The sequence below is a fragment of the Ambystoma mexicanum genome, chromosome 6p (assembly GCF_040938575.1).
Source record: "Ambystoma mexicanum isolate Mex_15411 chromosome 6p, UKY_AmexF1_1, whole genome shotgun sequence".
In the NCBI taxonomy this organism is placed as follows: domain Eukaryota; kingdom Metazoa; phylum Chordata; class Amphibia; order Caudata; family Ambystomatidae; genus Ambystoma; species Ambystoma mexicanum.
In genome coordinates, this window is record NC_090935.1 from 867,158,796 (window position 1) to 867,174,402 (window position 15,607).

Genomic DNA, 15,607 nt, shown 5'->3' on the forward strand with positions numbered 1-15,607 from the left:
ACGAGTATGCCCAGACGCGGGTCCCGTGCCTGCTGGGCCTAGAGACCCAAGATACTCCTCACTGATGAGGCCCAACAAGGCCGAAACATGTTTGGGGATGCTTGTGGTCTCGTGCAGAAGGGATGTGACCTAGCAGTTCGGGCTGGACTGCCCCTTTTGGGGTGGGACTAAGCCTGATTTGCATATGGTTTTTCCCCTTCTGTAATGGCTTGGCAGCCGAAGAACGATGGTCTGGGAGGTTGCCCAGAGCAACGCCAGTGGTTAAGATTCAGTCTAAATCTTCCAGCCATCACCTCTTTTTTTTTGCTTTGTCACCCTGAGTGGGACGGGTATGCCCAGATGTGGGTCCCGTACCTGCTGGGCCTAGAGACCCAAGCTACTCCTCACTGATGAGGCCCAACAAGGCCGAAACATGTTTGGGGATGCTTGTGGTCTCGTGCAGAAGGGATGTGACCTACCAGTTCGGGCTGGACTGCCCCTTTTGGGGTGGGACCAAGCCTGATTTGCATATGGTTTTTCCCCTTCTGTAATGGCTTGGCAGGCGAAGAACGATGGTCTGGAAGGTTGCCCAGAGCAACGCCAGTGGTTAAAATTCAGTCTAAACCTTCCAGCCATCACCTCTTTTTTTTTTTGCTGGAAGATTTGCCTACATTTGTTGTTAGTAACCAGTCGTCAGATCGAGTTTGTAGAAGAACAGAGCACCATGCAACTCTGTAATGACATAATAGATTGTGGGAGCGATATGCTACTCTTATCGAATGACCTTGTATGACATGTTCATTTTCACAAACATGAGCATCTGTCCGGGTTGATTAGATTTTTGCACAATGACAATTGGTAAAACCCATATCGTGGAAGGTTTCTGGGCCCACGATATGGGCCCAGAAACCTTCTTGATTATCCTGGGTTTCTTATATTTAACTAGTTCTTCCTCTACCTTGGCTCTCGGGTGGAAGAGGACATGCCTGTGTCAAAGGGGACAGGCTCAACTGAGGAGTCCATATGCAGTTTGATAGATTTTCTTTCAGGAATCCTGTGCTGAAGAATAAGGAGCAGGTCTTCTAGATCAGCCTCATGTAGCCTGAATGTTAAGTGGATGAGGTCAAACATTTCCACCGCTATGCAGATGAGGAGCATGTATGTACTGACTTCTGCAACAACAACAACTATTTCTTGTATGATATTTTCACAATGCGAGTGTTTGGGCGTGAAACACTCAATTTAGGTGTACGAGTGTTTTGTTGCCATATGCAAAGGTGCATACTTTTGTTTGTTGTAGGCAAGACCAGGGTAAGATAGGTCAAATTTCGACATGGGGGGTATGTTAACAGATACTTCAGTATCAATTACTACCAAAATCCATAGGCTGCTGATATAAACCGTACATCCTGCCGGCTGTGCCCTTTGCTTCTCAACTCCTGGTGTATCTCGTACACAAAAAAGACCTCATCATCGCTGGATTCTTGTTTGTTGGTAACACTTAAGTCATCAGTGGGTGGTTCCACCATTCTCACATTGGATCACCAGGTGTTAAATATTCTACGACAGATGGAGACCTGCATACTTTGGAAAATGATTGAGTTTGTTACAGTTTTGGCTGGAGTATCCTGTCATATCATGTAGGTTATGTAGGTTCCCACCAGAGGGAGAGCACATGCTGTGGGAGGTGGGATTATCTACCCCTCTTTCAGGAAGAGTTCCAAAGGCGTATTCGAAAGAGCACAATGTGGGCAGGCGTGATGCCCTCCCTTGCTTGGTTGCTTGTACTTAGTGCACTACATGTGATTGCTCCAACTCATATCTGTCAAATGACCTGTCCATAAAGTTGGCATGTGATACAGCCAGGTCCTGGTTTCTTGCCATTTCTAGAATCTTCTGGAGGGCGATGAATGGCTCGCAGAGTATGTAGCAGCAAAGCTTTACTGAGGAGTGGCCTTAAATTAACTGTGCACAGATCTCACATTGGCATCAACTGGTAGAGATGGGGAGATGGTACACCCTGATGTGAAATGTATTGAGTGATTTCCTGTGTTTCTGGGTGGCTTGGCGAAGGACACATCTTTCATAAAACAGACTTATTTGTGGCTGGAAATCCGCAGACAGGGGGGTCGTCTATGCTATGTAATCATCATCAGCAGTGCTGGGTAGCGAGGTGAACAGGCTGTTGATGTTATCACAAACGCGGTGTAGCAGTGTGGATCTCTTTATGTTTAGATCAGTTTCCTGCACCACTTTGAAGGCTTTGCCGTGTTTTCATGTTGCATCCATGTGTGTGAAGGACAGACTAATCACTCTGCTTAACACAGACCTCAAGATCCTCGCTAGGGTCTTTGTGAGCTCCCCAGAGAAAGCGATGGACGGGCTGATAGATCGTACCCAGATAGGGTTAATCAAAAGTGTATATGTTTAAGAACATATCAGGGAGATCATAGGTCTGGTACAGTTTCATCCTGATTTCAGCCATCAGTATTGATGTCAAAAATGCTTTCACAAGGTGGGATGGGTGCCCCTGGAACATACCCTGATACATTTTGGCTTTTTTCAAGGTTTTGTATGATTTTTTAGGTGGACATTGTTTGCATGCACCACAGCAAGGTTCATGACTAATGGTAGGATACCAAGGGCCTCATCATGAGTTGGGCAGTATCCCGGCGGTAATACGCTAATAGCCCTAGCGGTAATACTGCTGAGATACCGCCAGGGCTATTAGTGTTACCGCCAAACCCCCCAGCGCTATAAGTGCCAGATCACGGGTTTGGTGGAACAGTAATTCCCCATTCTCCATTGGACTCATTCAGGAATTTCCCATTGGGGTAATAGCGCCGAGAATTGGCAAATTCGTGGTGCATTTACTCCCAGCTCAGAGCTTAGTTGAGCTCAGAGCTGGGGGTAAACCCTGCCAAACCCATGATTTGGCAGACCCTTAAATGCAGGGGTAATAGCATTACCAGCGCATTTAAGGGTTACCGCCAAACACGTGATGAGGCTGCAAGTGTTTTCAAGCTGAGCAGGTTATGATCTACTGATGGAACCCTGGTCTGCTTTGATTTTGTCAAGGGTGCATTCACAAATGGGGGATAGGAAGGGCTCTTGCTTTAGGCGAATTACCTGCTAATCCTGGTCCATGAGACTGAGATCTCCTGTCCATTGCTGCTGGATATCCTATAATCTAATGGCATTAAGCTGAACATTTGAGTATAGCCTGTACTGCATTTAGCTGATTATATGTGTATAGCCCTGTATTGCATTTAGCTGAATGTTTGAGTGTAACCTGTAGTGTGTTTAGGTAAATTTGAGTATAGCCCTGTATTGCATGTAGCTGAATATTTGAGTATATCCTGTAATGCATTTAACTAAATGTAAGTATCACCCTGCATTGCATTTAGCTGCATATCTGAGTATAGCCTGGATTGCATTTAGCTGATTATTTGAGGATAGCACTGTATTGTATTTAGCTGAATATTTGAGTATAACCTGTATTGCCTTTAGCTCAATTTGAGTATAGCCTGGTGTTGAATTTAACTGATTATTTGAGTATAGCCCTGTATTGCATTCGGCCAAAATTAGGTAAAGCCCTGCATTTAGCTGCATATTTGAGTATAGCCCTGTATTGCATTTTGCTGATTATTTGAGTATAGCCCTGTATTGCATTTGGCTACATTTGAGTATAGCACTGTATTGTTTTTAGCTGATTATTTGCTTCTAGCCCTGTATTGCATCTAGTTCAATATTTGATTTAAACCACTATATTGCATCCAGCTGACCAATTTGAACACAACCCCCTATAAATCTGCACATTTGATTGTTATTCTCTAACTGTACACTAGACCATAACCCATGTCTCTGAATTTTAGCTGCATATCTGAGTTGGCCACTGGTTTTTCTAACTCAGTGAGACTCTTGGGTGTAACCACTGTCTCAATCCTAGGTGCTTACTTTGAGTTTGCCACTGTGTCTAATTTTGGCTGGACTTTTTTTTATTCCAGCAAGACAACCTAGTTAGCCAACGCCATTAATCTCAGTTGAACAGATGCATTACTCTCTCTACATCATGCCAACTAACTCACAGACCATAGGGGCACTCTGGTGCAACAGAAAACCAGCCGACCTCCCTGCCCACACCCGCCTGCCTGCTCTCATTACACACCCAGCCCACAGTGGTATCACCCCCCAACACTCCACTCGGCTCCAACCAACCCCTCTACGATATCAACCCGCACTGCACTCCCTCACCCCCACGCCCTCCAGGCCCCCTCCTACTCAACCTTCCCTTCCCTAAGTGTCACCTGAGCGTTCCTCGCCAACACCCCCTCCTCGGCAGATCCGCTGACCTTCTCACACACACCACAGGCACCCAAGAACCCCCTCAAACACAGAATTCGCAAAACACCCATGCCCTCGTATCTCTGCATGCCTCTCCCTATCTTCCTATATAACACAGTTTATTTTCCCCCATTAACATCCCAATTCAGACATTGGTCCAGTGAACGTGTGTAGGAAGTGGCGTGGATAACAGACACATGGGGAGGAAATAAAGCCTGGTCATTTTCATTTCTAGGATAGAAATGGAAGAATATGAAATTCTGTGCTAAAGCCACGCTTGCAGAGCAACGGGTCCATATCTTACATTTAAGGTCATGGTAGGGAGGGCTGAAAGACAATACATCTTACATCGATTTTTTTTGTCACTTTAAGTATCACTTGTACAGGAATTTCTGACTTATCTTCCTACACTATGTTTTATTATTTTTTCTTTGTGTTGTGCATGAGTGCAGATGCTTAAACATTACAGTTACATTTTATTTCTTCTTAGTAAATATGTCCGCCAGCCATTCCTTTAGCCAGACAGAAGATTAAAAGAGAAAGAGTTCTCTTTCTCCTGATACATTTTATCAGAATTTTCTTTCTTTTTTATGAGCGACAGATGGATGAAACATGAAAATATATAGCAACAAAATTAAATCCATTTACCAACTCAACCTTGTTGGGTCTTTTCTCAGTTGACTGCAGTATATTCACATCTATGGGCACACTTCCCAGCGATTCCCCCATTCAGACAATCGTCTCACCATACGGTATTGGCAGGTGGTGATCGCTGAGGAACTCTCTCACAGGTTTCTGGAACATCTTACACACCAATAATCCGAGTCACAGCACCAATTTGTAAGGGAAAACTACATCAACACAATCCAGTTTTTAGTAAACATCTTTAATGGAAGCACACTAAAGCAGAGAATATACATTGACAAGACAGGTCCTTATGCGCAAAATCAATCAGAACCTGCCCATCCCAAAACAGAGCAGTTCTTATATACTTTCTAATAAATTGAAACCAATGAGAGGGGTGTACACTATGGTGCTCATTAGGACGATCTTAGGCAGTACTCTTTCGGTTTCCTGATTATCATACCAACTTCAAAGGGAAATCATCACGCTTTCACTTCTCCTGATCTTGTGCAGTGAGGACCACACACCATTCTGCAGATGCATCTTATTATAGAAGACATATGGCATTTTATCTAGTTTTGACTACAAAGCAGTGACATCCAGACCTAATCGGTACATTTAAAATGGTTAGAGTTTATAAAAATAGCCTAACTGTGCAGGGCATGAGTAATGCGGCCCAAAAGAAATATCGATTATGTGTGCCAAGAAGAAACATAGTTATGTGCGCAAGCATTTCAGAGCCAAAATGGAATCAAACACCTAACCAAGCCAGTGCAGTGTTACATTGACCTGTCCTAACTACTGGAGCAACATTCTTATTGGTTTAATTCTTAAAGCAGTGTTACATTTCTCCATTTTCATTCAGTACATACTTCCTTATAACATGCATTGTAATTTATTTTCCACCACAATGTTGTTTTAGTTCTTTTGCTTGTCTAAATGTTTAGATCCACTCTCTTTTGTGCGCCCCTAGTTTTGTGAACATTGTATTGAATGGTTTTGTAAATAAATTGGCTGTGCAACCAATTAAAGTTCAATGGGTGGCTGTGAAGGCAATCGAAAAGCATGGGGAGGATGGTGCAAGGGTGTCGAAGATGTAGTCTGACACAAAGATGGCATGATTTTGGTTGTAGAATTTTATTTTAGAAAATGGAAAAGAAGTCCTCGCTATCCCTAACTTCTAAGAAGGTTTTTCCAGCCTCAGAACTAATACTAAAAGGGTCAGTCAGGATGTCTGTTGTCATGTGTCAAAACCCCCTTCTATCTCTCACACTATAAAACTAAAGAGTAAACTAACACAAAGTTCCTGCTTTATGGAGAGTTGCTCCTTTCTCCTGCTTCTGGATTGTTGCTTAAGAATAATTTTCCTTCCAACATAAACACCAGGGTGAATGACCCCCTTTTCCAGATTTGCAGGTTTCAAACAAGTCTTTACACAGTGTTCTCTTCAGGAGAATGACTCCCTTCCCCTGGTATGTCTTGAAACAATGCACAACAAGGCCAGGTGGAATGATTCCCTGGCATCACCAACTTGACTTATATTTCATGACCAAGGCAATGCCTCCCTTCTCTTAATCTGCTCTAGACACACAAAACCAGGGGTCATTCTACTTCTGCTTTATTACCAGGAGAAGGACTCCCGTCTCCTTGTATCACTTGATATTCAGAGCTTTCAGATTGATACACACTTTGCCTTTGTAACTTGCTTTCAACAATGTCCCGAATCTTCTTAGGATCCCAGATTCTTCTCTTGTGAATAGTGGACGTATTTCTGCCACTATGATGAGTCCGATTTCCTCTCTGCTTTAATGTCTCTTTATTGGGATGCCAGACCATTCTTATATCACCAGTGGTTTCCTCTTCCCCACTGGTTGCGATGGACAGGGTCCTACCTAGACCCGGCTTTGGTGCCCAGTGGGATCTTTTTCTTCACTGCACTTGTGGACAGGGTCCCAGACCCTTCCCTAATGGCCAATGGACTTATCTCTGCCACTCTCTTGAGGGTGACTCCCTCTGATACTTGTTTTGTTTTGCTCTAGGATCCAACACATGCAGGGGTCCTTTTGTGGAATTAGAGGCTGATTCTGTCCAGTAACAACAGAGTACACTTTTATTGATAATTCAGGCCTGAGTGATCCGAATTTGCTTTTGAAAGGTTATGCATGAGAGGTTTCTCTCTCGTTTGACCCCTTTCAACAAGAAATCATTTTAAATGTTCAGGTTGACTCTAACAGACATTTGTATTCATGCAAATTCAGAACACATTTGTCACTATTTTTCTAATACATTACTATTTTGACCAGTAATGTATGAATGTATGAGTTGGGAGCCAGAGCTGAGGAGATGTACTATGCTTCATCCCCAGCTACCACATCAAGGTTATATTTTTAAGATACATTTTAACTGGCAATCAAGTGATGTAGGAGGCAGAGGCCACATGGATAGTGACTTGTCCTCTTGGAAAATTGCTGTTGCCGGGGCTGGGCATAACAACAATCTTTTAAACTGTTTTGACATTTGAGATATTGTCCAGCTATGGCATGGGGTATGATATGATATGATATGGCATTTATAACGTGCCTATACACAAGTGTTTCAAGGCGCGACGAGGCGGGGGGGGACAAGGGGAGACAGACAACGATCCTACTAGGCCAGGTGTCATTCAGATCATTCAGGGTGAGGCTAGCCTTCACATATCTTGGATGACTACTACTATGTTATATGTTTGTGGATAATGTAGTAAAGACAGAGGTTTGGGTTGGAAAAGAGGCAGTGAATTCTTCAGACAGTGGCTTAAACAAATGTTTATTATTTTCTTTTTCTTTTTTTTGTTACTAGCAAAATAGAAAGCGAATTACGGATCTATCACCTGTACAACTGGCAAAACAAGTTAGCTCTTAATGGGGAACTTTTTAAATCAACGAAATAGACTCTTTTATGTGATTTCAATGTTGTAAACCGGGGCACATCTGCATCAGAGGTTACTGTGACACATCAACCTTAAAAGGGTGTACAAAGTTCCCCTTGTATGGGACAGTTAACATCCAACAGAACGACTCTTAGACTGGCTATGAAGTGCCACGTGAACCCTATCAGGAGAAAGGTCAGACATTTAGAATTCCACTGTTGTCCATTGACTTGCATCTCTGATGGGCAGTAGTAATAGTGAGGATAATGCATGTCATTCTAAAGCTACTCACCTTGAAGTATTGCATTACACCATAGTGGGGGAAGTAGCATTTGCCAATATGTTTTCTGCAAAATAAAATAAGTAAGAATTTGAAGGTAGCGTGGAGGGGAGACCTGTGACAGGAGATAACGACAATAACATGGGTTCTACAAATAAAAGCTAAAATAACGGATCTTGGATTTACATTTTGAAGCAAGAAACAAGCTTCTACCCTCTTAATAAATAAACTGCACAGATAAAGGATTTAGGGCGAGAAGTCCAGGTTCGGTTGATCAAAAAGAATTCTGAGATCCCAAGTAGGGAGAGAGGCGTGACATGACTGGACAAGATTGTGAGTCTGTAACTCTGTGATAATAAAACAAGAGTCCCTCTTATAAGGTGGTCTATGCTCCTATCAAGCTGCCTTGAGCACGATTTGTAGCGTCATAAGTGGCATAGGGTTGCTCAGGAACACAATAAATTAGAAATTTAGCAGATTTAAAAATAAACAGATGCAAATTGAGAATGTTCCTAGTGAAATAAAGTAAAACAATTGTGGCACTTTCGAATAAACTCAATACACATACCTTTCACAACTGAGCTCTTCCCTTTTCTGACTTTTTCAGGGTAATTCATAGAATTCAGCGCACAAGTGGCGCACGCGTCTGGCGCACAGTGTGCGCATGTGACTTTCTGCACCAGCCGCGTGCGCTAAAATCCATTTCCGCGCACAGCGTATTCATGAATTTTAGCCTCCAAAACCAGCCGTGGAGCAGAGTGGCGCAGCGACCCTGCAGCAGCGCCAGTTACGCCCCCCAACCCCTCCCCGTGTGCCATGCACTGCGCACAAATCCTGTACATGGCGCACAGGCCCCGAACCATGAAAACGCCACGCGATTGGCCCTGTACGAGCGGGGTACATGTGTTACTGGGGTGCGCGGGAACTTTCACACACTATTGGCCCTGTGCGAGCGGGGTACGTGTATTATTGGGGTGCGCGGGAACTTTCACATGCCATTGGCCCTGTGCGAGCGGGGTACGTGTGTTACTGGGGTGCGCGGGTACTTTCACATGTGATTGGCCCTGTGCAAGCGGGATACGTGTGTTACTGGGGTGCGTGGGAACTTTCACACGCGATTGGCCCTGTGCAAGTGGGGTACGTGTGTTACTGGGGTGCGCGGGAACTTTCGCACGCAATTGGCCCTGTGCGAGCGGGGTACGTGTGTTAATGGGGTGCGCGGGTACTTTCACACACGATTGGCCCTGTGTGAGCGGGGTATGTGTATTACTGGGGTGCGTGGGAACTTTCACACGCGATTGGCCCTGTGCGAGCGTGGTACGTGTGTTACTGGGGTGCGCAGGAACTTTTACACGTGATTGGCCCTGTGCGAACGGGGTACGTGTATTACTGGGGTGCGCGGGAACTTTCACACGCCATTGGCCCTGTGTGAGCGGGGTACGTGTGTTACTGGGGTGCGCGGGTACTTTCACACGCGATTGGCCCTGTGCGAGCGGGTTACGTGTATTACTGGGTTGCGCGGGAACTTTCACACGTGATTGACCCTGTGCGAGCGGGGTACGTGTGTTACTGGGGTACGCGGGAACTTTCACACGCGATTGGCCCTGTGCGAGCGGGGTACGTGTATTACTGGGGTGCGCGGGAACTTTCACACGCGATTGGCCCTGTGCGAGCAGGGTACGTGTGTTACGGGGGTGCGCGGGAACTTTCACATGCGATTGGCCCTGTGCGAGCGGGGTACATGTATTACTGGGGTGCGCGGGAACTTTCACACGCGATTGGGCCTGTGCGAGCGGGGTACGTGTGTTACTGGGGTGCGCGGGAACTTTCACACTCGATTGGCCCTGTGCGAGCAGAGTACGTGTGTTACTGGGGTGCACGGGAACTTTCACACGCGAATGGCCCTGTGCGAGAGGGGTACGTGTGTTACTGGGGTGCGTGGGAACTTTCACACACGATTAGCCCTGTGCGAATGGGGTACGTGTGTAACTGGGGTGCGCGGGAACTTTCACACGCAAATTTGTTGTCAGAGCGGGTTACGTGTATCCAGTGTGGTGCGCGGGGAGTCCAACACGTGAATTGGCAGTGTGGGTCCTCCCAGGTGTCCCTTCTACCCCCTCCACAGCCCCTGCAGGCAGCCCACACCACAGAGGACTACCCTGCAACCCTGGACATGTCCCGCAGGCAGCCCGTCCACCATGGCCATGCCCCCCAGCCAGGCCACGTGTCACGTTGCACTAGTGATCACCAACTCATGTCCCGCTGCACCCCCACCCCCCATCAGTGAGGGGCACCTGCCAGCAGGCCCCCACACATGTCCCCCTGCACCCCCACCCCCCAGCAGTGAGGGGTACCTTCCAGCAGGCCCCCACTCATGTCCCCCAGCACCCCCACCCCCCAGCAGTGAGGGGCACCTGCCAGCAGGCCCCCACTCATGTCCCCCAGCACCCCCACCTGCCAGCAGTGAGGGGCACCTGCCAGCAGGTCCCCACACATGTCCCCCTGCACCCCCACCCCCCAGCAGTGAGGGGCACCTTCCAGCAGGCCCCCACTCATGTCCCCCAGCACCCCCACCCCTCAGCAGTGAGGGGCACCTGTCAGCAGGCCCCCACTCATGACTCACTCATGTCCCCCAGCACCCCCACCCCCCAGCAGTGAGGGGCACCTGCCAGCAGGCCCCCACTCATGTCCCACTCATGTCCCCCAACACTCACACCCCCCAGCAGTCAAGGGCACCTGCCAGCAGGCCCCCACACATGTCCCCCTGCACCCCCACCCCCATCAGTGAGGGGCACCTGCCAGCAGGCCCCCACTCATGTCCCCCAGAACCCCCACTCCCCATCAGTGAGGGGTACCTGCCAGCAGGCCCCACACTCATGTCCCACACATGTCCCCCTGCACCCCACCCCCCATCAGTGAGGGGCACCTGCCAGCAGGCCCCCACTCATGTCCCCCAGCACCCCCAACCCCCAGCAGTGAGGGGCACCTGCCAGCAGGCCCCCACTCATGTCCCACTCATGTCCCCCAGCACCCCCACCCCCCAGCAGTGAGGGGCACCTGCCAGCAGGCCCCCACTCATGTCCCACTCATGTCCCCAGCACCCCCACCCCCCAGCAGTGAGGAGCACCTGCCAGAAGGCCCCCATTCATGTCCCACTCACGTCCCCCAGCACCCCCACCCCCCATCAGTGAGGGGCACCTGCCAGCAGGCCCCCATTCATGTCCCCTAGCACCCCCACCCCCAGCAGTGAGGGGCACCTGCCAGCAGGCCCCCACTCATGTCCCCAGCACCCCCACCCCCCAGCAGTGAGGGGCACCTGCCAGCAGGCCCCCACTCATGTCCCCCAGCACCCCCACCCCCATCAGTGAGGAGCACCTGCCAGCAGGCCCCCATTCATGTCCCCCAGCACCCCCACCCCCAGCAGTGAGGGGCACCTGCCAGAAGGCCCCCATTCATGTCCCACTCATGTCCCCCAGCACCGCCACCCCCCATCAGTGAGGGGCACCTGCCAGCAGGCCCCCATTCATGTCCCCTAGCACCCCCACCCCCAGCAGTGAGGGGCACCTGTCAGCAGGCCCCCACTCATGTCCCACTCATGTCCCCCAGCACCCCCAGCCCACAGCAGTGAGGGGCACCTGCCAGCAGGCCCCCACTCTTGTCCCCCCCCCCACATGAAATAAAGATTCACAATCATGGCCCACTTCTACACCAAAATACCACAGCAAGCCACCCCTTTACTGAGATGCAATGATTTCCCAATCAAACCCACACTGACATGCCCATCTCAAGACACAAACCAAAAGTCAACTATGTACATCAACACATGTCTGTCACACACACACACACACTCGTTGGCATTGATTGTGTAAACCCACATTTTCACATGCATTAACCCAATGAGCAAATCCCACACATGGAACTAAAATATGAAAATGTATTATGTACAAAAGTAAATCAATAAAATGAAAGCATAACAAAATAGCAAAAATGAAATGAAAAGCATGTGCAAAAGAAGAGTAAATGAAAAGTATAACCAATACAAAGAAACTCAAAAGAAAAATAGTCCAAACTCTCCCTCCACCAAAGCAAATCCAAAGGAAACGTTAAAAAAAATCCATTGATCCATTGTGAAATCAAAAGAAAAAGTTCAAAATAATCCATTGTCCAACTATGTACAATCCATTGTCCAAAAGAAAAATCCATTAATCCATGTACAAAATCAAAATCAATCCAACGTCCAACTATGTACAATCAAATTTCCAAGGGTCCATGAGCCCAATGAAACAAATGAAACCTATCTAATAACCTATCTAACAAAGAAACTATTTACAAAAGTGTGGGGCATAGTCCAAAAGCCCCACAATAAAGGAAAAAAAGGAAGCTTAACACTATAAACTACAATGGCGACGGGCAAGTCCTGCGGCTCACTCAGTGATGTTTTCGGCCAGGGCATCATCGAACTCCATGTCTATTTGCTGGAGGCGGGCCTCTGTCCTGGCCCCGAGGTCTCGCAGGGAGGCACTCATGGCCTGTTCCAACTCCCTGCGAGTCGCCTCGAGGCACTCTGCCCGCCTCAACGCCCGACGTATGGAGAACTCTGCCCTGACCATGGTGAGCCGCGCCTCTTCTGCCCGCTGCCGCTCCGCACATATACGCTGGCCCAACCGCAGCCACACGGAAGACACATCCATTCCAGGGTTCTCCTGCCCTCTGGCCGATGCCTGCCCCCTGATGTCGATGGCCCCGAGCCATCATTGCTCCCACCTAGAACCTGCTCCTGCTGCTGCTGCTGCTGCTGCTGCTGTCCATGTGCCCTGTCCGATGATGCCTGCACATCCTCCATCAGCTGGTCTCCAGTTGTGGTGTCCACCCCTGCTGGACCGCCGACTCCCGACTGTGGCAGGTATGGGATCTCCACCAAGCTGGCTGTCTTGGTCAGGCCAGGTCCACACGGGGCCCTGGTGGAATCTGGGCCGGAAGACGGCAGGGAGAACGACTGGCGCATAGACTTCACAGAGGAGGAGAGGTCTGCCAGAGTGCGTGTCACATGTAGGAACCCACCAACCAGAGCCCCTCCCAACAGTGCCACGTCGCAACGCTGCTGTTCATGATGGCGTGCATTCTCCGCCCAGGAAGAACGCACGTCATCCCGAATGTCACACGTGCGTAATGCGACACCAATCAGGACGGAGCCCATACGTTCATTGGACCCCTCGTCCGCAGGTAGTGGAGAGGCAGATGACATGGCACTCTCCTCCACCTGCGGATGGGCCTGGGACGGGGCATCCCTGCTGGTGCATGGTGGTGCAGTCACAGGGTCAAGGACAGGGACATGCACAGGCCCCTCTGTGGTGACCTGTGCTGCCTCCTGACCCTGGCCCTGGACTGCACCACTTGCACCAGTGGTACTACCCCCACCAGGCCCCATGTGTGGCTCAGTAGCGGGCTCCTCCTCCTCTGTGGAGACCACCAACCTGGATGTCTCCATACCGTCTTCTGCCATTGCAAGCCCCTGTGGGGGCTCACCCGGACCTTCCGCCACAGCCGTAGTGGCAGACGCGGCACCAGCCCCCTCACTCCCGGATGATGGCAAGTCCTGGGAGGGTGGCTGGGCCTTGTGTCGCCGCCCAGTGGAGGCATCCCCGCCGCTTTGCTCCACAGCGCCGTCTCCGTCCTCTTCTTCACTTGACGCTGCGTAGAGGGAGACATAGAACACAAGCATCAGGGTACAGTACAATATTCGCCTAGACAGGACGCAATAACACATGAGTGGCAGTGTCTAACGTCACTTCCATCCTGTTCCTCCACAACACATGGATGAATGCACGCAACACACATGCATAAACCGGCACGACGCCTGCAATCAACATCAGCATCCATGTACAAGGGCCTCTATTAATCCAAATGTTGCCTTCAAACTCACATGCATCATGGCTCACACTGATCCCATGCACACACATCAGGGTCATGCATCATGCCTTGTACACCACAGACACATTGGATAGACACAGTGAATACAATGGTGACCGCACTGCATGAGTGAATGTACACATCATCATGGACATGTGTCATGAATCCATGGCGTATCAAAGTCACAGACACACTTCTCAGACACACACACATGTGCACCATACATGTACATGACAGCAGCACCCATCCCTCACACCCCCACCCTGTGCAAGAACAGACACTGGCATGCTTTCATGTGTGCATTTGCCATACAGCTCCCCATTTTGCATTGGAACTCATGCACCAACCATGTGGTTTGCACATTACTGGTCTCAAATGCATGAACATGATGTCCCTGCACACACACATCCATACATGGCCCATGTCACACATTCAGGCAAGTATCAGACAACCAGCACACTGCAACATGCCCTGTCTCACACAACAATGCTTGGCCACTTACCGCTCAACTCCAGACGGGTCTTCCTCCGAAGGATCTGGGTGTGGAGCACTGGGCATACGTGTTCCAGGACCCTCATCTGGATGTCACTCATGCTGACCCGGCCCCCCCTCACCAAGGCACTGGGCCTTGCGGAGGGTCCTGGACCTGAAGTCCTCCCAGCGCTTCTTGACGTGCTTGATGTCGCGGGTTGCCACCCCCTCCGCGTCGTTCCAGATCCTCTCCCGTCCTTCCTTGTTGGCGCGTGATGTTCCGAAGAGGGCATCATACTGCCCCAGGACGTGCTCCACCAGGACACCAACTTCCTTCACACTGAAGCTGGTGGCCCTCTGCCTCTCTGGCTAAGGGTCGCCAGTGGTCTCAGATGGTGTTTGCCCCGACATGGCGACCCCTGTGGCAGGCGTGGATGGGCAACTGGGTCCTGGGGCTGGGCTGTGGAGCGATGGTATCCCAGTCATGAGTCTTCTGTTCCAGCAGGGGTGGACACAGCATCTGGAACCCTGGCAGATGTGCAGGCACCACATACCAGGGCACGTGGGCAGGAGTCAGGCAGCAGCAGATGACAGGTGGGAGCGTGCTCGGGGATCTGCGGGGGCAGTAATTCGGCCTTCTGGGCAGGAGCGTGGTCTTCTATGTGTTGTTACGTGGCCAGCTTGATACGGAGTGATTTGGCACGTGAAAATCTTGCACATCAGCGTGTAATTCGAGGAAAGCCCCCTCGCACGTAAGCGCGTCAGCACACGTATGCGGTTTCATTGGACCAAAGGCCCTTAGCGCGTAAGCGCTTCTGTGACGTGACTCGCGCAGGCGTTTACCTCATGACGTGGGCATAGTGGTACATCGCGCATGAAAAAACTGCATGTCCGCGTGTGAATGCGTGTAATCCAAAGAAAGGGCCTACGCGCGTAAGTGACGGGACGCACGCAGCGTTTCCATCAACACGGGTGCATGTTCACGTCCAAAAACTGCACGTCCGAGTGTCAGCTCGTGTAATTGGAGGAAAGGGCCTTAGCGCGTACACACGTAAGTGACGCTGTATGTGTGGGCCGCTTTAAAAGGTACG